At 45.8% G+C, this 20,974-nt stretch overlaps 1 protein-coding gene and 1 long non-coding RNA gene across 8 annotated transcripts in view; one reads left to right on the top strand and one right to left on the bottom strand.

Moving 5' to 3' along the window:
• Nucleotides 1-4,641: 4,641 nt before the first annotated feature.
• Nucleotides 4,642-6,339, bottom strand: LOC134512798 (uncharacterized). Its single transcript, XR_010070245.1, has 2 exons — nt 6,267-6,339; nt 4,642-5,425 (listed from the first exon to the last, which is right to left on the bottom strand). It is a non-coding gene; the product is annotated as an uncharacterized LOC134512798 (long non-coding RNA).
• Nucleotides 6,340-6,438: 99 nt separating this feature from the next.
• TRERF1 (transcriptional regulating factor 1) overlaps nt 6,439-20,974 on the top strand; it is a 102,202-nt gene continuing 87,666 nt past the window's right edge. For 5 of the 7 annotated variants that reach the window (XM_063328547.1, XM_063328546.1, XM_063328545.1 and 2 more), the window contains exon 1: nt 6,439-6,519. The gene's annotated coding sequence lies outside the window, so the exon portion shown is untranslated. Of the gene's footprint in view, nt 6,520-6,564; nt 6,751-6,885; nt 6,904-20,974 lie in introns of those variants that run through there. The other 2 variants (XM_063328541.1, XM_063328542.1) reach the window with 2 other exon arrangements.

The raw sequence follows: 20,974 nt of genomic DNA, 5'->3' as shown, positions 1-20,974 counted from the left end.
TTACGACATAACAGATTTTTAAAGCCAAGCAAAAACAATTCGCAAAGATTGGTGGGGGCACTCAACAGAAGCTGTAGGAGACACTACCTTAAATCTGTATTTACTGTCACTATATTTACTGGATTTCAGGTTGACGGTGTCTCTGTAAAGGCAGCTTCCATTGAATACTGTAACTGAGTTGAATCTTTGTCTGCAAAAGGGACTGTGTATTTCTCTCGAGTAGTACAACAGAAGGACATTTAGAAGAAGGTATGTTTCTTCATACATCGGTTTTCAGCAGTTACCACCAGGAGTGCACACAAAGCCAGGAGGATAAAACTTTGTAATTCTTCCATGTCACTCAAAGCTCCAAACATTTTGAGTTGGGCTTTCAAGACTTACTTGAAAATATGTCTTTAAGACATAACAGAGGGGAAAGACTTAGGAGATTTGGCTTCATACTTCACCTCTGCAGCTACTTTCCTGGATGATGTTGGACCATCTCTGTTTCCTAGTTTACCTGTCTGTAAAATGGGAACAGTATTATTGGCGCCTGATTGTAAACCCCTCTCAGATCTACCTATACAAAAAGCTGTAACAGAGTGAGTGGTTTTAAAGTTTAGAATAGCTCAAACCACACCACCAACATAAAAACTGGAAATTACTCATAAAATAAAAAGAGGAGATTTTCACTTACGTTAGTTTTATAAAGATATATGAGTTTTATATGTTTATGCATTCAGAATTTACAAACACATGTAATATAGTTTATACAATGTGTATATATAATACACGTTTGTAAATTTATAAATAGATTTGTCAGTGTATTTTATAAAATAAAACATTTCCTCTTCTCCAGCATGTGAAAAAGCCACACAAACGGGAGCGCTGCACACTAGGACATGGTCCCGCAAGATGGTCCATGTCACTGTATCTCTTGCGTGCACATGTAACATGCCCACAGATTATTCCTGACAGCATGATAGCATAAGCGCCTCTTCCAAGACAAACGGGAACTGACACAAACCAAACGAAGCAGGAATGTCTCCTTTAAAAATCCCAAAGTCTCTAGCTCATGTTCCTCTCCAGGGCTTGCACACAGTTGGAAAACAGCAATAGTGTAATTGAAAAATATCTCAGTCTCATCACTATTTCTGACTTGCCTGTCTGTAACTTCTTTACCAAAACATTCCTAAACACTTTACAGGCTTCAGTTTGTTTCAGAGCATCCCTGCGAAGCAGCATCGTATCTCCTGCGTGCCCAACTGCAGGGAGATGCGGGAAGGTCAAGGCCGGGTCCTGCCGAGAGCTGCCAGGTGTCCCCATCCAGCAGCACCCCGGCTCCATCAGTGTCAGACCGGAGTCCCAGGGGCTCAGCAGCTCCTGCAGGCTGTGCCGGAGGGGCAGCTTGGCCACCCACTCGTAGACATGTGGCTCTAAGCTTTGTTAAAAAGTTCCTGAGGTTCAAGCTGAGAGAAAACTAGTGCTTGTGGACTTTCAGAGCTGACTGCAGTGCAAACAGCCAGAAAAGTTCACTGTTCCTTTTTTTTTTTTGGGTCCGCTGCCTGGACCGACCTTCTTAAAGAGCATCTTATCTGCTAGAGGAGATAGCAGTTGTGGCTTCGTGACAATTAAAGGCAATTTAAACTGGTGCGGTTGCAAATCCTGCTTTTGGGCACACAACCCTGCCTCCTTTTCTGCTGCTCACCTGGCTGACTTGGTGGAGCAATTCAGGGGAAAAATCAGAGTTTCTGCCAGCGGTGGGAGGTGATCTGGCTGACCGGGGAAGCGGTGAGCGTCAGCGGTGGGTGCAAACAGCAGGCAAAAAAACAGCTGGAGGCAGTGACTTGCAGAGGGGACAGTGGGACCTTCGCCATCGCAATTCACTTTGGGTTTAGCCTTTGTGGAAAGAGACCCGGCGGGCAGGGCTTTCACCAGCAGTCTGAGTGACAGCAGCAGGCTTTCATACTCTTCTCTCCTCGGCACATTTTCTGCACCATCCCTTATGCTGTGCAATCAGGAAACCGATCTGGCTGAAAGCGAAGAATAAAAAAATAAAAAGTCTTACTTCCAGTATTAGTTTTCAAATGGTGGTGGCCGTGGTCTGAGATCAGCTTAGGCTGCTGGTGAAATCTGTGACTTCACCTCACATCTGGGATCCGAGCGGACGCTTCACTGGGCAAGAGGCAACTCAGACCAGCAAGGGTGGGATGATGCTTGCCCAACACAGGCCTGCTCCTCACCTGGATGGCAGAAGCAGCCAAAGGGAAATACACAGTAGTTTGCAGTAACCAGGGGCCGAATTCTACTAAAAAATTATCCATCTCCATTTCAACCTTGGCCATTTTTCCTAACTTCCAATAGATGTGGTAAGAAGTGATGCCAAAGATCACAAGCTGTTTTACCCTGGAAGCTCTCAATGTCCTGAGCTTCCTGGGGAGAGGTGGTATGAGGGAGAAACACCATACTTAAACATCCACAAAGGGAAGGAGCACCAAGGAGAGAGAAGGGTTGCAAGCATTACCTTCAAACAAAGCGGGGGTATAGAGTTTCCCGAGCACAGGGATACCTGGAATGATATACTTGCTGGTCGCTGAGCAAGCCCATCACCAACTGTCCTTTATTTTTCTGGTGTTCAGGTATCTGGGATGCTGTGGCTACCTCCCTTGCAGTGCACAGGGAACAGGATCACAGAAAACACACATTCAGCTTTTGAAACTACTCTTACCCTACTAGTGTCACTCCTGTAGGGCCCCAGTGTTTCTTATTTATCTAACAGCAAAGAGGCAAAAGCAAATGACTGACTAAATCCAAGGGATTCAGATGATACCAAACTAATTTAGCAGGGAAAGAACCAGCGATGTCATTCTGAAAAGCTCACAAATTGAAACGAAAAATCAAATTCAACCATTTAACCGTGAGCTGATCAGGAATTACACCGGAACAACTCGTAGCAGGGGGCATATTCGCCATTTCTTGAAACCTCCAAATTCTCTTATTTTCTGGGAAATAAACTTTATCTAAGCAGATTATAATCTCAATTACAAACACTACAGTCCACATGACATTGGCTGTCAGATTCTGAGAACAAACTCGCTTTTAATCTTAAATCCTGTATCAGTACACTATATGGCTCAAAAGCTCCATAGTAAAACAAAACTAAGCCTGTCATTGCTTTTGTCGAACCAACTTTATAATTAAGGTCTGATCATTATTTTTTTTAAGATAACATCCACAATTCAAAATTCAGTCTGGAAACACAAATCCAAAATTAAGTAACAAGGTGGACCTCTGGATTTTGGATGCTGTTCTTTTGACCAGTAAGATGCTTGCATAAATGTGACTCATTAAGGAGTCTTAAGGGGTTTATTGAACGAAGGTACATTGCCTTCTACCACAGTCATGCTATGTTTTCTTCAGCATTGTCTTGGAAAGCCCACAAATTCGACGCAAAGCCTCCTAACAAAAACTAAGGTGTTTGGGAAGATAACGACACACCAATCCTGTGTCAGAAAGGAATGAACCAGGAGGAGGATCAGAGACCTCTGTCACTTCTAAACTTTGGTAATTCTTTCATTTCTAAAACAGCCCCACTTAGAAAAAATCAAAATTCAATAATCTCTAACTAAAATCTGACAGAGCGACGGCAGTTACCATAAGCCATTTACTGCTTTTCTGTTGTTCATAAGCGGTGGGAGGTTTCGGGAGGCAGCTGAGCCACCCTGCCAGCTTGATGCTGCTGCAAGTCCCACCTCCATCCTCACAGCTCCCCTTGGGCTGCCCTGGCACCCAGCTGACCTCCCAGGGAGCTCACCAAAATGGCAGGAAATCAACACAGACAGAGAAGGAATAGTCTTCTGGCTTGGTGAGCTAAACCAGCTCGGCAGGGGCAAGCCAGTGGGCAGGGAAAAGAGAGCAAGGTCTCCCTCTCCTGACAGCAGCAAGCAGGTGGCCCGACCGGCCAGGATCTCAGCCCAGCTTCAGGGCTCCCAGCACTCACCAAAGGGCCAGTTCTCTCTGCCAAAATGTCATTAAACAACATCACAACAAGCCCAATAAATTATTTTGAGGTTGAATACTGTAAATAGTAATACGATTCATTATTTCAAACCAGGAAGCTTGACACTCAAATCCTTGAAGCTTAGAAGAAGGATCAGGAAAACTGCGAACATGAATTAAGGCTTTGTGCTTTTGATGCAGACCAATTCATAAATTGCAGGACAAGTACAAAGAACACAGTCCGGCTATAGCCACCCCCCCCATTTTTCTTGAAATGTTGTCCAAAGCTAATAAACTAGTTTACTTCATTCAGAAGAGCTTTGCGTAGCTGAATTTGTTATGGTAGAGTAAGACGGGTCGAGTTTATAGTATGTCAGAAGGCTGCTCGATAACGATTCTTTGTTCAAATTTAAATTAGACATTTGCTTCTATTTTGAGAGTTGTAGCACAAACCTGTGTGTTTCGGGTAAATCAAGTAACACCTAGCTGATTCAATATAGATTTGTTTGTATCGATTAGCTGGACAAGTCCAGATGCTGAGACAAACCTAGAAAGACTGTGTTAAATTCCATTGCTTATTTTCAAAGGTCATTTTGGAAATCACAAGTAATATGGGCTATTCTGGGTTTCAGACTAGACACAAAAAACAAACAGAGGCAAGGCACGTGTTGAGTTGTGGTTTTAATTCTATTTTCAACATAGTTTATATGACTTAGGACTCCAGCAAGCAAACAAGCCAGCCATTGAATCCAAAACTCAGCATAGATTTTGCGTAGCTCAGCACGGAGAAGTTACAATATCTGAATGGTATTTTTCACTTAAGTAAAAATAAAATTAGAAAATGACTAGCTGGCTGGGAAAAAAAAAAAGAACCTTTCTCTCAACATTTTAAACAACTGAGGCCTTTGCGTACAGTACAAAGGAGTTTAATAGCCAATGGGTGATATCATACTTTTTCACTCTTGCTCTAATCTACACTGTAAATCAAAACAATCTCATAAAAGGTTAAATTATTAAAAACGGTGGCCCAATGGAAGTGTCATGCAACCAGGAAGCCAGGATGACCATAAAAAGAAAATGAGGCTGCTGGTAACCATTATAATGTAAGGCCGAATCACAAACGCTAACACCAAAGATCTTTTTCTGTTCCAGTTATAACCCTTGAGAGTTTTGTCTGTTGTATTTTGGGGTTTTTTTCCCCCTTCTGAAGGCAGAAGTAGGCCCTATAACAACCCCCCTTCCAGTTTCTCTCTTCCCAGTAACGGTTTCTTACAGTAACTTGGCTGTCATTGTCCACGAGCTTTAAACGGAGCACTGCACAAGCTGTAAAAAAATCACCTATCTCTCCCCAAGATGCAAAATCCTTCCCTGCAAGGCAACATTTTGCTGCAATCTAATGCCAGTTCCGAGCTCATGGGAGGCTGGAGGTATTTTCGCCGAAGCATTTCTGTAGAATTAAAAAGAAAAAATATATATATACATATAAAAAAAGATCATTTTAGACAACCAGTGGCAAAGATCAGTGACCACAGGAGCAAGTTCCTACAAGGCGCTCTGGTATCGAGAGAATTAACTTCCAAATTAACCCCAAGCGCAAGGAGCCACCCTGGAGCCCGAGACAGCCCCCCCCCCCCCCCCCCCCCCCCGCTCGGTGAAAGACCGCCTTTTACCCCACCGATCTTTCCCCCACCGACACCCCCGGGGCTGGGGGAGGCCCGGCCGGCAGCCCCCGCCGCCCCCAGCCCCGGGTCCCGGGGCTGGGGGCGGCGGGGGCTGCCGGCCGGGCCTCCCCCAGCCCCGATCTCCACTGGTCCCTCACGACACCCCCACGGCGCCATGAGGGAACCCCCCCCTCCTCCTCTTCCTCCTCCTCCCCCCTCAGGCGGGATCCCGCGGCGCCGCTGTCACCCCCCCCCCCACCCCCCCCGCCCCCCGGCGCCGCCGCCGCCGCCCGGGCGGGAGCGGGAGCCGGCCCCGGCCCCAGCGCCCTGCGGCATGCAGCGGCGGCGGCGGCGGCGGCGGGAGCCCGCGGCATCCCCTCGCCCGCCTCCCGCCGACCCGGCCGGGAGCCGCTGACAGGTCGCCGCCGGTGGCCCCGACACCTGCGCTGCGCTCGCCGCCCTGAGAGGAGGGGCTGCCGGCGAGACCCGCGGCGCGGCGGCGGAGCGGGCGGCGGGCCGGGCGGCGTACGGCCGGCGGCGGCGGCGGGCTTCCCCTCCCCGGGGGGGCGGCGGGCGCCCCTCGCCCCGCCGCGGGGCCGGGCGGCCGCGGCGCCGCCGACACCTTACTTCCTGCTTCGCTACCCAGGGCCAGACCCATCGCGGCGGAGGGATCCCGCCGCCTCCCGCAGCCTCCTCCCCCTTCTGCTTCTGCTTCCCCCCCCTCACCTCCCCCCCGGCTCCGGTTCCCTCTCTCTTCTGCAAGAAAAAAAATTTGACAGCGATTTGCTGACACCGGGAATTTTTTTTCTTTTTTTTTTTTTTTTTTTTTTTTTTTGCATCACGGCAGCGCGGCGGGAGAGGGGGGGAGGCCGTGCCGGAGGTAAGTGCCGATGCCCGGAGCCTCCCCCCGGCGTGGAGCCGGGGGGGGGGGGGTGTGTGTGTGTGCGCGCGCGGCGCGGCGCGGCGGGCCCCCGCCCCGCTCCATGTGCCGGCGGCGGGGTGGGTGCCCGGCGGCGGGGCCGGACCGGGGGGGGTGAAGTGTTGGGGAGGGGGGGGGGGGGAGTATGTTTCCTGGCGGAGCGATATTTGTTTACAGGATGAGCGCCGTACTGTAAGTGAAGTAGAGCCCAGCCCGGGCAGCGCTGTAATTAATTAATATCGCGATCGCGCCCTCCTCGCCGACACCGACATCAGCCGCGCCCGGCGCCCCCCTCCCCCCTTCCCCCCCCCCCGCGCCTTGCACTTGTTGCAGACTCCACGCCAGGTAGGCGAAGGCTTCGCAAGTTTCGGTTTTGCAGGAGCGGGGGGCAGCGCTGGAAGGAGGAGAGGGGAGAAAAAAAAAGAAAAAAAAAAAAAAGGAGGGGGGGAGGAAAAAAAAAAAAAAAAAGAAAAAAGTTTGCAGTTCACTTTCGGTCCGCAGCGCCGAGTAGGCGAGGCCCTGCCCGCTGCCGCTGCCTCCTCCTCCTCACCCATCGCCGCTCCCCGCCGGCGGGAGCGGGGCGCTGCCCCGTACCTGCCCGGGCCGGGCAGCCGGGGGGGGGGAGGGGGGGCGCGGCGGGCCGGTGCCGGGGCGCCCCGCCGAGGCGCCGCTGCCGGGTCCCGGGCGCTGCGCTGCGTCGCGTCGTGCCGGGGAAGGGCGGCTCGTCTGGGCCGGCCGCGGAAGTTGTGCGAGCGGCGGGTGCCCGGCACGGCGCCGGACACGGGTGGCCGGTCCACGCGTGACTCCCACCGACCACCACCGGTGGGCAGCGCCTGGGTGCCGGTCGGTGTTAGTGGCGAGGCGGTGCGGGGCTGGGCGCCCTCCCCCGCCGCCGGGCGGCACCGCTGGGTGCGAAGTTATTTTGGAGAAATGTGGATTTTTTTTTTTTTTTTTTTCCCCCCCCCCTTTTTCTTTCCCGTGCTGGGCGCTGCCGGGGGCGCAGAGGCACTTCGTTTTTCCGGCCCGTCAAGATATTTTGGGGAGGTCGGGGGGTGGTGGTGTGTGTGTGTGTGTGTAACGACCAGCAACTCTTAGCCAGATGTTTAAATACCAGAGAGGTGATTTGCAAGTAAAATTAATTGGCAGTTAACCAGTTAATAAATGGATATTGCCTACTCATCCTTCTGAGGGCTTTACACAGCGGGTTTTCACGTCCGCCAGTCAAACGAGGCGGGATTGACTCTTCGAGATGGAAACTTAGCGGGGTTGATGCCTTCCCCCGGTAAAATCTGACCCGTGCCTGCTGTCCCGGCGCATCAGCACTGGTCGTGGCTCGGGTGGTTACTGGTGAAGCTCAGAGATTTTTTTCAGGCTAACACGGCAGCAGCAAAATAAATATGATGACCCATAACTAAACTATTTATGGAAAACGCCGCAAAGTGCTTAACTGCATGATTAATGTTTTAAGCAGGTAATCACTGGGGGTGAAGTTTTATGTCTTTTGACAGCTATAATTTTGCTGTAAGTGTGGGAAGAGGGGAGAGTTTACCTGGCAAGCTCGGGCCTGGCCAGCAGGGATGCTCGGGGGGGCCACCCTGCTGCCTGTACCTGTCCTGCCCGTGGAACCCCCCGGGACCTGTCCCCTGACCCTGCTCGGGCTGCAGTGGCACCATGAAGTGACCCGTCCCTATAATGTCGGTTTTATGCGTGAACCGTTCCTGCGTGTGGGATATGCAGCTGTTTGCCAGCATCGTTTATCTACCTCCTGGTCCTGTCTTGGATGTTAAATTGGATCAGAATGGAGCCATTTCCTTAATAAGACGCGTCTATGTAGAAATAACCCTTTTCACTTTGTTACCCACTGGAGTGACGGGGCGTGATGTGCCCTGGTTGGTACATTACCTTTTTTCCTAAGGCTTGTCCAAGGCACATATTTTAACGACAGAAGTGTTGCTTCATCAGTGCTCCATGCCTGCGTGTGCTGCATGGAAGTTAAGCTGTGCGTCTTTGCTTCAAACACACATATGTATTTATTTAGAATTTAGAGAAGTGATTTTTCATATGAAGAGAACGTGTTGTGTGCATTTTTCTTCTATAACCGATAGTCTGATAGACTTCGGGGAAAAAAAAGCTGAAATTGTACCCTACTCAAAAGTTGTGGAGCAAATAAATGCTCTTGCGATCTGTTCCGCAGCCATTGATAAGCAGCTTGTGTTTCTGAAGCAGGGGGGGACTCCAACGAGGAACTGAGCAGCGTCGTCGGTATTTCAAGATACAGACTAGCGTATCTTGAAAAGCCAAAAGAGCTCAAATACAGGTAGCATGCTTCGTTGTGGAAGTTGTGGCGTGAGGGAAGAGTGGAGAACCGGCCTCTCGCTGAAATGATAATCACTCGGAGCTTAATCACTCTGCTGTGGATGCGTGTCCTGCTGCTGGCATCCCGTCCTGGGGGAGAGGGACGGGGCAGAGGGTCGCTGGGTGGGCATGCTGCCTCCAGTGCCTGCATCGCTCCCGCATGGGCCAGCGTGAGTGTAAATAAACCACAGCGTGACTAACCTCTCTACTTAACGTTGACTCATGCTGTATTTGGATAGACTGAAAAAGTCTCCGTGTCTTATCCATTTAATTTTCTCCACCTTGGTGTTTACTGCCGATCACATGTCTCTGAGAATACGCCGGTGTGCATTTGAGACCTTAAAGCGAGTCCTTGTTTCAGGTTTGTTTCGCTTTTGGGTAGCACTCAACTAGTCTAGGTAGAAAAAAGGAATTCCTAGATTTTAAGCTCAGAACTCCCTAATTGAGCTTGTAACTTGGCACCTGGCAGGGGGTATGAGGAAAGTGTAAGAAGAGTGGTCTTGTAATGTGCTGTAGGTCTCCTAAAGCAGTAAGATAATATTTTGCTGTGAATATTTTCACCTTATTTTACTTTTTTTATTTGTTCTCATCAAGTGGGGAGTATGTCGCTTAAAAACTTACTTGTCAAAGTGTTTGAGAAGGCTTTTCTTTCCCTTTCCCAATTCTGTAACGGGACACTAGGAAATTAAAGGAGGGCCCTGGGATCTGTAACGTCATTGTGAGATTCTGGTGCTGGAAGGTTGTGTCTCCTTATGATGTGTCATAATAATTTGCAAGATAAGGAAGTTTCATTTCAGCTTCCTTAGAAATACGTTTTGTTTTGTTATTCTTTTTAAAAAAAGGCAAGCAGTGTTTAATAGATACGAAATAATTGTTGATATGGAAACGATTTTTTTCTTCCCCTTGCGTTTTTTTTGGGGGGGCTGCATGGCTTCCAATGAAAAATTATGATCAGAATTATGGTTTTTTTTGTCCTGTCCCTAAAATTAACAGATCCTTTTGCCTCTTTTCCACCTGTAAGATGTAGGTAGAAGCATCCTCTAAGCACATGTGTGAATTCTGCCTATTGGCTGCCACATGCTTGATTATTTAGGTAAGGTGAGCGGCACGAGTGGTCGCACCAAATTCCATGACGCGGCTTGGAAAAGTCGAATTCCTATGCCTGTGAGTATTTGCAGGGCGAGGAGTGAGGGGGCTGCATTTGAAACTAAAAAAAAACCAAACAAAAAAACCCCAAAAAACAAACCACGAAGGCAGCAAATTCCATACATTTTGCTACATATGAAGTTACAAAGCCTCTTCTTAACTTGTCCGGCTCTGAGAAACCTATTATTATAATCAATTGCATGGCTGTGAGGGGAAATCAGGCCTTCTAAGATAAAGACAAAAATAGCACACTCAAATATATTTTAAGAAAGGCGGCTCTTCCTTCAAAGGGTAGGTCTGAGTGTGGTTCAAAGGAAGGTAGCAACAGTTTTATCAGTTTTGGTTTGTCCTTTAACTCTTTGGTTGAAACCAAACAGATTTGAGAGATCCATTGAATTTGCTGTTGAGCAGCGTGCGTTTATGCGCCCAGTTATCTTGTAGAGTTTGGCAGGGGGAGAGGGTCCTCTTCGATCTGGAGATGCCGAGAAGGGGCTCTTGCACCATCATCTCCTTGCTGCTGCCGTTGCACGCGTGTCTCTAGGTAGCGCGCGGTCCAGCCCGGCCGGGGGGACAAAGTAGGTAACGCGGGCGGGCGGTGAGTTGTGTCGACTCTGGTTCTTGTTGGATATTGGTTTCTGTGGGCAGAAGGAAGAGTATTTTTGACAGCGGTTTATTTTCTCTCTTTCTGGCTTGGTCATGTCACTGGGTGGTGGTGGTGGGGGGTGTGTGTGTGGGCTTACCTGGCCCTGCTCGAAACAGCACCAGAAAGAAAAAAGACATTAATTGGTGTGGGGGGAAAAACTGGAAAATGTGCTCGGGTTACAACCTGCCGCCGCAGAAACTAGAAGGCACATACATCATTTACGTTACTTTCTTCTTGAGAAGATAATCGTTTGGGGAACCCAGGGCATGCTTTTAATGTATGCCCTATTACCTTATAATAGTAATTTTTTAAGAAGTTTAAACTCTCCATATTAGAGTGGGGATGTTGCAGGGTTTTGGAGGAGTTGTGTAGCGTTGGGTATATTTTGAGGTTCTGAGTGAAATGAGTCTTGTGGTTTCGGCGTACTCTGTAACAAAGAGCAATGCTTCTCACAAACAGCCCACCTAAGTTTTCGTAGTTGACTGATGATTTGCTCTGGAAAGACCCAAAATACTGATATGATGCAGAGTCAAAAGGTAGTTGATTTTTTTTTTTTTTAAATTTTCTTTTTGGTTTGTCTTTATCTGATTTACAGTTCAAACTTTGTTAGAATTTCAGGTGAATCGCTGATATTCAGCTTCCCACCCGCCGGTCAGCGGGGCTGGTGTAGGTCTCTTTCCAGCGACCACAAGCGCTTGAGTTCCCCTGCCCTACCAATTCGACCTTTCTAAAGCGGCCATCCAGGGCCTTATCACAAATTTTCTCCTGTCTTTTTAGTTCAGCAAGAAAATGGTTGCTGTCTTTCCCCTCCCTCCCCTCATCAGCTGCTCATGGTAAGACTTTTGATAGAGCCTGCATTGTGGTATGTCCTTGAAGTGCAGTGCTGCAAGGTTTTGTTTTGCTTTGTCTCTCTTTTTTTCTTTTTTTTTTTTTTCCTCTTCATGTTTAGACTTCATTGCCTCTATAGCAAAGCAAGATTGTTGTAGATGGTCCTTTTTTCGTTTGTTTTTTTTTTTTTTTTTTCATTTGTCAAAAATCTCATGCTCAATAATAAGGAAAAGCACAGAATGAGGTACTAAAACCTCCAGCTAACCCTGGAGTGTAAAGACTGCAAAAATATGGATTGGGGAAGGGTTGCCCCAGCAAAACAGGTGTAAGTTAAATGTTTAATTATCAGCAGCTCTTTTTTTTTTAAAAGATCCCTGAGGGTGAGAGGTTTTTGTTCACACTGGCTAGAATGAGGTTTACCAGGGCTCTTAAAGGACAAGGTCCATTTGAGCTGCAGAATTTATATCGGGTACTTTCTCTTTAAGTGAATATCAAATCCAAATCAAACTTCAGCGTGGGACTGTGGAAAAAAAAGTACCCAACCCTGTGAAGCAAGTGGCTATTAAGTTTAAAATTTGATAATGGCTGACGTTCTCTGCCTTTTAAAAAAAAAAAAAAGTCATTTGACTCTTAGTTGGCCATAAAAGATGCTGTACAGACCCATTTTTGTCTTTGTTCTCCACTCCCCCCCATTTTCATTGATGGGGAAGTTTCATTTCCTTTATTTATATATTTTTAGTGTATGTATGTTTGGGGGGGGGATGTGAGGGAGGATAGGAGGGAAGTCTGTGTTCTAGTTTTTATATTCAAAAGAAGAAAACAAATAGCTTATGTTGGTATGTTTAGAAATGACCTTAGATATATTCTCCCCTTTAAACTAAAAATTCTGCTGGTAAAATAGTGCATATTAGGGGACTGAGGGGTTTTGCAACACTTCTGTGTGGGTAAGAGTCCCATCTGAGTTCCAGTTGTAGTAGCAGAAAAGTGTTTTTCCCAGTATTGTCATGTTTCACATGCCAAATCAGAACTAGAAATGCCTTTTCCTGGAAGGATCTCTATTTACACTCGGAGGATTATGCCAATTACAGCTATATTAGTAAGGCTTTTTTCCTTTCTTTTTTTTTTTTTTTTTTCTCCTTAATTTTACACTTGACCTAAATAGTTACTTCTTTAATTTTCATAACAGAACACACACTACAATCCTGGCATGTAGTTTTGGGCTGGTCAGTAGGGTAGACCCTGCTGTCCTGTGGCACAAATGCATACGGGTACTCTTGCAAGAGTATGATCTAAGTGCGTCCTAGTGAAATGAATGCTCTTAGAGCTTTGCATAAGTTGAAATAGCGCTCCGCTCTGCATGCAAAAATTGAATACAATTTATTGGTGAGCAGGAAATATGTTACGAAGAATGTTATTCATATGTTGTAGTATTTTTTTTTTCCTTCAAAGAGATCCCATGTACTTTAACTCAGAATACAATTTTTAAATCCTGCAGATTAGCAAGTGCTGCACTATAAATTTGTGAAAGTTTGGAGCCATAGGATATGATGCTATTGATACTCCTTTTGATCAGAGACCAAAGATGATTTACTCCTTTGGGTAGCGTAGCGGTGCGTGAAGAAGGAGCAGGTAAATGGGGCTTCTTTGGCCGGAACCTGTAGGTGCTGGGTGTCGGAGCAGGACTGCTGCTGGCAGCGCTGCCTCTCTTCCTGCTGGTGGAGAAGATGTCCTGGTGGAAGATCCTGTTTGTACCAGAAAAAAAACCAAAACCAAACACAAAACCCCAACCCTGACTGGTAAATAGTGTCATTGTTATTTCATAAGCAAATTTGCTAGTTATTTGCTCTTTTTATGACATGGAGATTTGCATTGTTAGCAACAATAGCAGTGTATTAAATAAAATTAAATAAAAAGTGGATGCTGGCCAGTCTTTAAGTGGTTCACATCTGCCACAAGTATGAGTACTTAGAAGACCCTACATAGCTAAACTGAGCTTTCTTTTCCCCAAAATGTGGAGATGTCCCTGCCCGTGGCAGAGGGATTGGAACTACATGATCTTTAAGGTCCCTTCCAACCCTGACGATTCTATGATTCTAAAATGTGGGATGCCAAAGCCCTGAAATATTTAGGACATTGACTTAGAGTTCCATAAATATCTTCCCAATGGCTTCTTTTTTGGCCTGCCTCTTTTGTTTCGTCCTGAGCATCAAAGGTGGGCTTACCTTGCAGAGAGGTGGTGGTCTTTGCGCTGCCTACGTGCCACTTCCAGCGGGGAGAGGGGGCTGCGTGTTGAACACTCTCTGGGGGCAGAAAGCATCCCCTTGGCAATGGCTCCAAGGTGGCAGTGGGACTTTAAAATACCCGAGGGCTCTGTGGCCGTGGCCAGAGCTGCCTCTGCTTGAGGGCAGGAGGCTGGAGTCACCTGAACCGCAACTTCGTGTCACGTGTGGCTTAGCATTGAGCGCAAGCAGTTTTGCTGCTGCTTCGTGCCCCATATATATTGGGGGGAAAACGGGTGGAAGCAGTTCATTTGCTAACTCACTGGCTCACTTTTGGGGTTTTTTTTTTTTTTGGTTGCTTTTCAAAAGCTTCTATTCAGCGTTGCAAAGGAACCCCTATGTATTCTGATCAAGCAGAAGCAAGCTACGTTGAACGGCGCAGCTTTGCAGGAGCGTTGATACCCCAGCTGTATCTTTGGCCTGCCATGCGATTCGAATTCAAGCGAAGGTCTCCCACGTGGTTATTTGCATGTGTCCTCCTATCTCTGTTTTGTATCTGCAATTTCAGTACGCGCTTCCAGGATTATTTTTGTTCATTTCCAATCATTCTTCAAAGATAACTGGCAAAAACCAACAGGCTGGTTGTGATTTTACAGCAGTAGAAGGTAGACAACTTTGATCTTCTTGTTAAATGAATTTTCTTCATGTGTGGGCTGGGTGTGTAGTGTGTTGATTTAGTTTTTATTGATCAGTGTAAAAACGTGAATTCAGCATCACAGCAATGATAATAAACAAGTACTTGCAGTGATATCCTAATGAGTTCCTGGCAAAAATAGGGCAGAAAACCATCGCAGAGATTGACATGCTTTAGTGGTGAGATGCTGAACCAGGATACTTTATATAAAAGGATTGAGTAAAGCTGTTTGAAGTTCTAACTTTCTTTGGCAATACAGCTGCTGCGAGCGGTAGCATGCCAAGCGGGGTAGGATGCAGTCTTTTCTGTCGGCATTTGAGTGTCAGAAATGGCATTCTTGCCCCTGTCCAGGGGGGACTTTCACCCTCCTGATCACGCCAAGATAAGGCAGGTGGTAGGAACCAGGTATCTGCTTCATTAGAGGGTTGTCTCTGAACACAAGCGGTGAAGCAGTAATTACTTTTTAGTCCCCATCCGCAGGAATGCCCTGCGAACCATCCCCATGTGTTTCAGTAAGCCTGCATGGCAAAGCATCGGGTACAGAGCCGGGGGAGCGGAGGGAGGTTTCTAAATTAGCAGGCAATTTATGTCTGGAAAAGCGAGATTCATATTCATAACTACGTTAAACCCATATTTCTGACTATGGTAGGGACATATCTCCATTTAAGGTTGCAGTAATTCTTCTAAGCCAAAATGTTTGCAGAAGCACGGGCAGGCAGCTTCTCCCTCTTTTTTCCATGGATGCTGTGTTTTTCCAAGCCTGGAAGAGGCTTCTCAGTGGTGGTGATGAACAGTAATTCTCTATATTTTTTCATCGGATAAGCTCGTTTTATGCTGTCAGAGATCAGTAAATTGGTATCTGAGCTGCATGGATCATGATGAAAAAGTATTGCTGCTGCCTGCATGTGTTTGATAAAAAGTAGAAAATGAGAAGCAAAATTTTTCTGAAGTGAGGAGAAGTGTTTTTTTTTTTTTTAGGACTATGAAATTTTGAAAGCTGGTTCGTAATGAACTTTAATACTTTTCTAAAGTTGCTGCTATTATAATGCAAAATCATGAATAAGAGAATATGCCTTGCAGGTAAAACGAAAAAAGGCTTTGCCATTTATATGCTTGAAAACCAAAGATGCATTGCAGAGGATGAATTTTACCCTTCATTTTGCTTGTAGTAAAAAATTAAGTCTTTGAAGTTAAAAACAGCTTTAGATTTAAAGAAATAATATGCCTGAAAAGGGAGGTGCGCAGAAAAAAAGACATTGAGTGCTGTTTTGTTAATGAAAAGAACGTAAGTTAAGCCAAATGTGGCTGTCTGCATAGTAAGGTACTGCTTAACATAAGCAGGGATGATAAAGTAAGGTCCTCGCAGACTTCTATTTCAATGATTTCCAACTTTCAGAAGAAATTTTAATCAGGATGTTGAATGCACACGTATAAATGACAGACTAACACCACAGAATTACGATAATTCATGAAAGGAGCGATAGTTTTCATGCTGGAAGTCTGTCAGCGTAGGATCCCTAGGCTAACTACTTGATCGTAAGTTAAAGTAGGGGTTCATTAAAATAACATGGCCTCATCTGGTTTTAAAGACTAGCTCTCAGCCAGTAGGCGATCGTCCAAAACTAATAAGGTTGCAGCACGGACATTGTGGCGGTGGCACGCAGATGACTACGTAAAGCTGGTTGATGGAAAGGCTTCTGTTGGATTAAGTGTGCTCAGTATTGGGCCAAATTTTTTTCAATTTTTAGTGCTCTGTAGCAACGCCTGCTCATACTGTAGTCAGTTGAACTACCTGTGCGACTGTTTGAAAGAAGGTGCGAGCTTGGGTCTGTGCAGGAACGCAGCTCTTTGCTGTAATTATTTTACTCGGTAATAATTGTATTCTTCTAGTTGAAGAATCTTAATTACAAAGGGGATGATAGGCTTCAGTTACGTGCAGAAAATCCATACGTTTAAGCCCCACTCCGTCCTTAGCATAAACAGCTTTTTTGCCTTTTTTTTTTTTTTTTTTTTTTCAGGTAGAACTTTTACTTTCAGGTTATTTCGGGAAAATCCGTCCTGCTAATTATGTAAATTGCAAGAAACGAAAAAAGAGAACAAAAGAGCGGGGCATCTTATTTTAGGCTTCAGCAAATGCAAAGTCATATGTGGCTATTCCAGCTGTCTGTAGCGTGTGCCTGTGTTGTGCTGTGCTGCTGCTTTTGTTACCAGTAAACCAGATCACTTAAACTGGGTGTTTCACGCAGGCTTTGTATGATTCAGATTGCCAAATGCTGGAACTGGGAAGTTTTTCCAGTGGCGGGGTTAATTTATACCCCCCTAGAGTGTCCCTTCCTGCAGGGCTCTTTCCTTGCCTACATACAAGTTTCTTGCTGAAAGAAAATACGACACCTTTTATTTTTTTTGGGGGTCTGTTTGTTTGTTTTTATGCTTCTGGGTAGGCAAGTCAGTATTTTTTAGGTCAATCCTGTACAACAGCAGTAAGTTGTTTTTTTTTTTTGTGGTACCTGCACCTATTGCCTATTAAGGCAATAAGAACCTCTCCTTGAATGAAGGGAAGGCAGATTTCAGATCTGCCCGCAGCTCAGAGAGGAGGAGAATGGAAGAAGCGGTGTTGGAGTGAATGAACGAACTTTCAAGCTGACTCAGTGATACACATACAGTATACGCTGTAAAGATTAGTCACCACTTACTGTAAATCTTTCTCTATGGCGCTCGGTGGGCATGTGCCTGTTACTGAGCTGCAGTGAGCGAGCTTTTGTAGACTGGGAATGCAGGTAAACGTTATTTCCACACTATTGTCCCATTGAACAACAACCAAACCCAGTGAAACCTGAGCACTTGTAAATTACTGAGCTGAAGGCGAAAGAAATCTTTTTAGTTATCTCATGGTGCTGCTATCTTAATCTGTGAAACTAGTAGGAAAGTGAATAAATTATGCAACAGCTTTTTTTTTTTTATTATTATTTAGGAACCTGTGCTTACATGTTACTAGTGCTGTTCTGCCTTGTCCTGTGCAGGTTGGTTTGATTTTTGGGGTTGTGGGTGGTTTTTTTTTTTCATTAGGTAGGTTTCAAGCTGCATTTGTGTAAAACACCAATTTACATGATGGTAACAGAATAACAATTACAGGGAAGGATATTCATCTGTTGAAAACACTATTTTCATTTGCCAAGCAGAAACTTCAGGAAAATTACCCTCCAGGTTGAATTTTCTCATAAATGTTCTCAACTTCTAAAATTATTTACTGGCATAATAGGTATGCATAGCACTTAAGGCAAGGTTTGTGTTAAGGTGTTACTTATTTGGGGAAAAAGTGGGGCTTTTATATATATAAAAAAGGTTAATATTTTTTAAAAATGGTAAAATTATTCTGCGGCCTTTTCTGAGTTACCCAAATTCAGTAAGTTTATTTTTTTTATAGTTCATACTTTTCTTTTGGTGGTTTCTTCTCAGTTTATTGTTTTGTTGATTTAGCTGGGCATCTTTTATTATTCTTAGATGCTCTTTCTCTCTGATCTCCACCTGTTTTGCTTGGCTTCTTCAATCTGTCTTTAGAGAATTGTTAATTTCAGCCATAATCGTACCAAAAATCCTTTACAACAAGATTATTTTTTTTTTGATAGTTTGTTTAAAATTACTTCCTCCAAAATAAAATAATAATAAAAAAAAAAAACCCCAACCAAAAAACGTCTTGCTGAAGAGTGAGAACCAGACTCTTCTGGCACCGCCGGGTGGGACGGCGCGGGGGTTGCGTGCCTGTACAAGTGGTTTGGCTCGCTGCTCTCCCAGCCATCTCAGCCTGTCGAAGGCTTCGAGCCCTCTGAAGCGCCGGATTGGAGGCTGAAAGCGTTATTAAGTTTTTTTTGGGTTATCTCACACTGTTTGTTTGAAATGGAGGCCAAGCAATTTACATATCTCTGTATCTTGGATGTGAAAAAAAGATTTTTTTTTTTTTTATTATTTTTTTTTTCTCACTAGCCTTTGTGTGGAAATGACATCACAGCTTATGCCAGCCAGCATAATTCAGAGGTTTTTCTCCTCCCCGTTCATTGGGTTGTTAACGGAGTATTAGGTCTATGCTGAGAGTCTTCCTTTACTGGCTGTGCCGCGCTGATAACATCGTCGTAAACGCTCTGAATTTTGTATGGCGAAGGGAAATAAAGACCTGACCTAAAGCCTTTTGAAATCGACGGGAAGGTAACTCATTTCGTTGCTGTGCATGCAACCGGACCGGGTCACCCTCCCTAACGTCACGACGTTCCCGGGATGGCTGACGGAGCATAACCAAGCAAGGGATGGCACCTTGCCTTTTGGCAGGTCCGGTGACCGGGTCTGGAGTTTGCTGCATCGTCGCACGGTTATGTCCCCTCAGCCTTGCAGGTTAAACCCTCGTGAGATGGGGTAGGTTTGTGAACCAGAGCCCTTAGGTTGTGCCTGCATGTCCCATGTGCAAAGCCGAGCTCCGTGGCGAGGGCTTTGGGGAGTGCCTTGTCTCCACCAGAAACACCAAGGTTTTGGAGCTGCCCTCCACAGGGCTGCAGCTGTGGCAAGGTGTGAAACGGAGGCATGGGGGGCTTCCTGTGAGCGCCCGAGGAGCTGGGAGGAGGGAAGCAGAAATCAAATTAAAGCTGACATTTTGAAAAGTTGATTGCTGCCTTTTTTTTTAATCATAAAGCAATTTTTAAAGTAAGTCACTTCCCAGAGGAGAAATAAATACATTAAGAAGAGAAAAGGGGGAAACGTGATGTTGAATTTATGCGTTTGAATGTAGCAGACTGGGTACTGTGGTGGTGGTGGTACCGGATGCGCACAGAGGCAAAGCAAAAGGATAACAATTGTCCTGACTCTCCTCTTGCTAAATTTCCAGCCATAATGTCCTATATGCCAAATGTTTTTATTTATTCATTTGGGAGGTGTGAGGCTGTGGGGAAGGGACTGATCCCAGTTACTTTATGAAAAACATGAAATACAGCGAAACAAAGCCACCTGTCGCTGCAATGGATGTGGAGAGATTTCCCTTCTCCTCCTGCCTCTCGCTGGCCACGCTCTGCCCTGGGAGGAAGGCGAGGAGGCCTCTGGGAGCCTTCCATGGGAAGGCTCACAGGAACAGCTTTGGATGGGGCTTTTGGTGTGTGAAAGCTATGGATGTCCATTCACACACTTTGTGGGGTTTTTTTTGGTTTTTTTTTTGTTTTTTTTTTAATTTTTAAAATGTCTCTTGCGGCTCAGCTCTTCTTCTGTAGCAGTGGAGGAGAAGGGGATGGAGGGGGAGGTGCTGAGGGATGCCTTGGGAGGGCATGTGTTGGTGTTACCCATGTGCCTGTGTTTGAGCGCACACCATGGAGGTGGCCCCTTGGAACACGCTGGTGAAATTACTTGTCCTTTTCAGAGCTTGCAAGGAGCACTTCATTGCTGTAGTTATTTGTACAGCCATATGCTATTCTTTTTTCTTACATATGTTCTCTGATAATTGTCAGTAGCAGGTGCCTGTGAGCTGAGCCGGAGTGGTATTTAAAGATCAGACTCTTAACGGGGATAAAGAATTGTGTGAGTTTCGTGCCACCAAAAAGGCCAGGTTGAAACCGTTGGCCTCTGAAGGTCGTGTTCCGCGCAGAGCAACAGCACGGTTGGTAGCAGTGCTGGTCCGTCAGCTCCACAGTTCAACTGCAGAGGTGTGACCTTCAAGAAGGAATCAGGAGGTCTGGGTTTGGGTCTGTATATCTGTTTTGGCTGAACCATGGAAAGAGCACTGTCCCTTCTGATGTGTGTGCACCAGCCCACAGGAACTGTGTTGGACATGTGTTGCACCACTGCTTGGTGACTTACGTGATGTGGGCTGGTGGGTGATGTGACATGAAATCTCTGGTTTCTCACACTCTTTGGCCCCACCTTTCCCTCTATGTTTGTCGAGCATCCTGAGCTGTTTTGGGTGTATTACTGGTCGCCATTGCATGCATGTGTATGAGGTCCCCATTGGTTACTACTGTGACAGTAATGCTGATCTTGCATCTTCTTCCATCATCTGAAGAACAAACGCTGAGAGGAAGATGTGGGGAGAGCTGTAGTCGCTCTGGTGCAACTGTGTCTACTGGAAATCATTTTGGGGCATTGCATAGGCAGAATCCCCCAGTATCCCTGATACTGCTGTCACATCATCTTCACGTCCCCACAAATAGGTTTCTGAATTGCCATTCCTTCTGCGTATCAGTTGGGGAACTTATAGCTGGGTGTAGCAGACTTCTAAGAGACCAACAATTCAGAAGTATCTTGCATATCAAAGTGTCAGGGAAGACATAATGCCCCTAATGTTCTTGTTGTGTGGGGTTTGTTGGGTTTTTTTCATTTCTGGTAAAGAACGAGTAAAATATAGAGCACATATGGAAATGGCAGACGTTGTTGTTGGGTTTTTGAATTTTTTTTTGTCCTTGTTTCTAAAATTAAACGCATGGGAGTTTGCAAGATCCTGCAAAGAATTCAGACGGTATTGCACAGTCATGTGTTCAAGGAATCTTTCTAATCTAGTCATAT

This window comes from Chroicocephalus ridibundus, chromosome 3 (assembly GCF_963924245.1).
Source record: "Chroicocephalus ridibundus chromosome 3, bChrRid1.1, whole genome shotgun sequence".
Lineage (NCBI taxonomy): Eukaryota > Metazoa > Chordata > Aves > Charadriiformes > Laridae > Chroicocephalus > Chroicocephalus ridibundus.
Note: the sequence above shows the minus strand (reverse complement) of the source record. Positions and strands in the feature narration are given on the sequence as shown.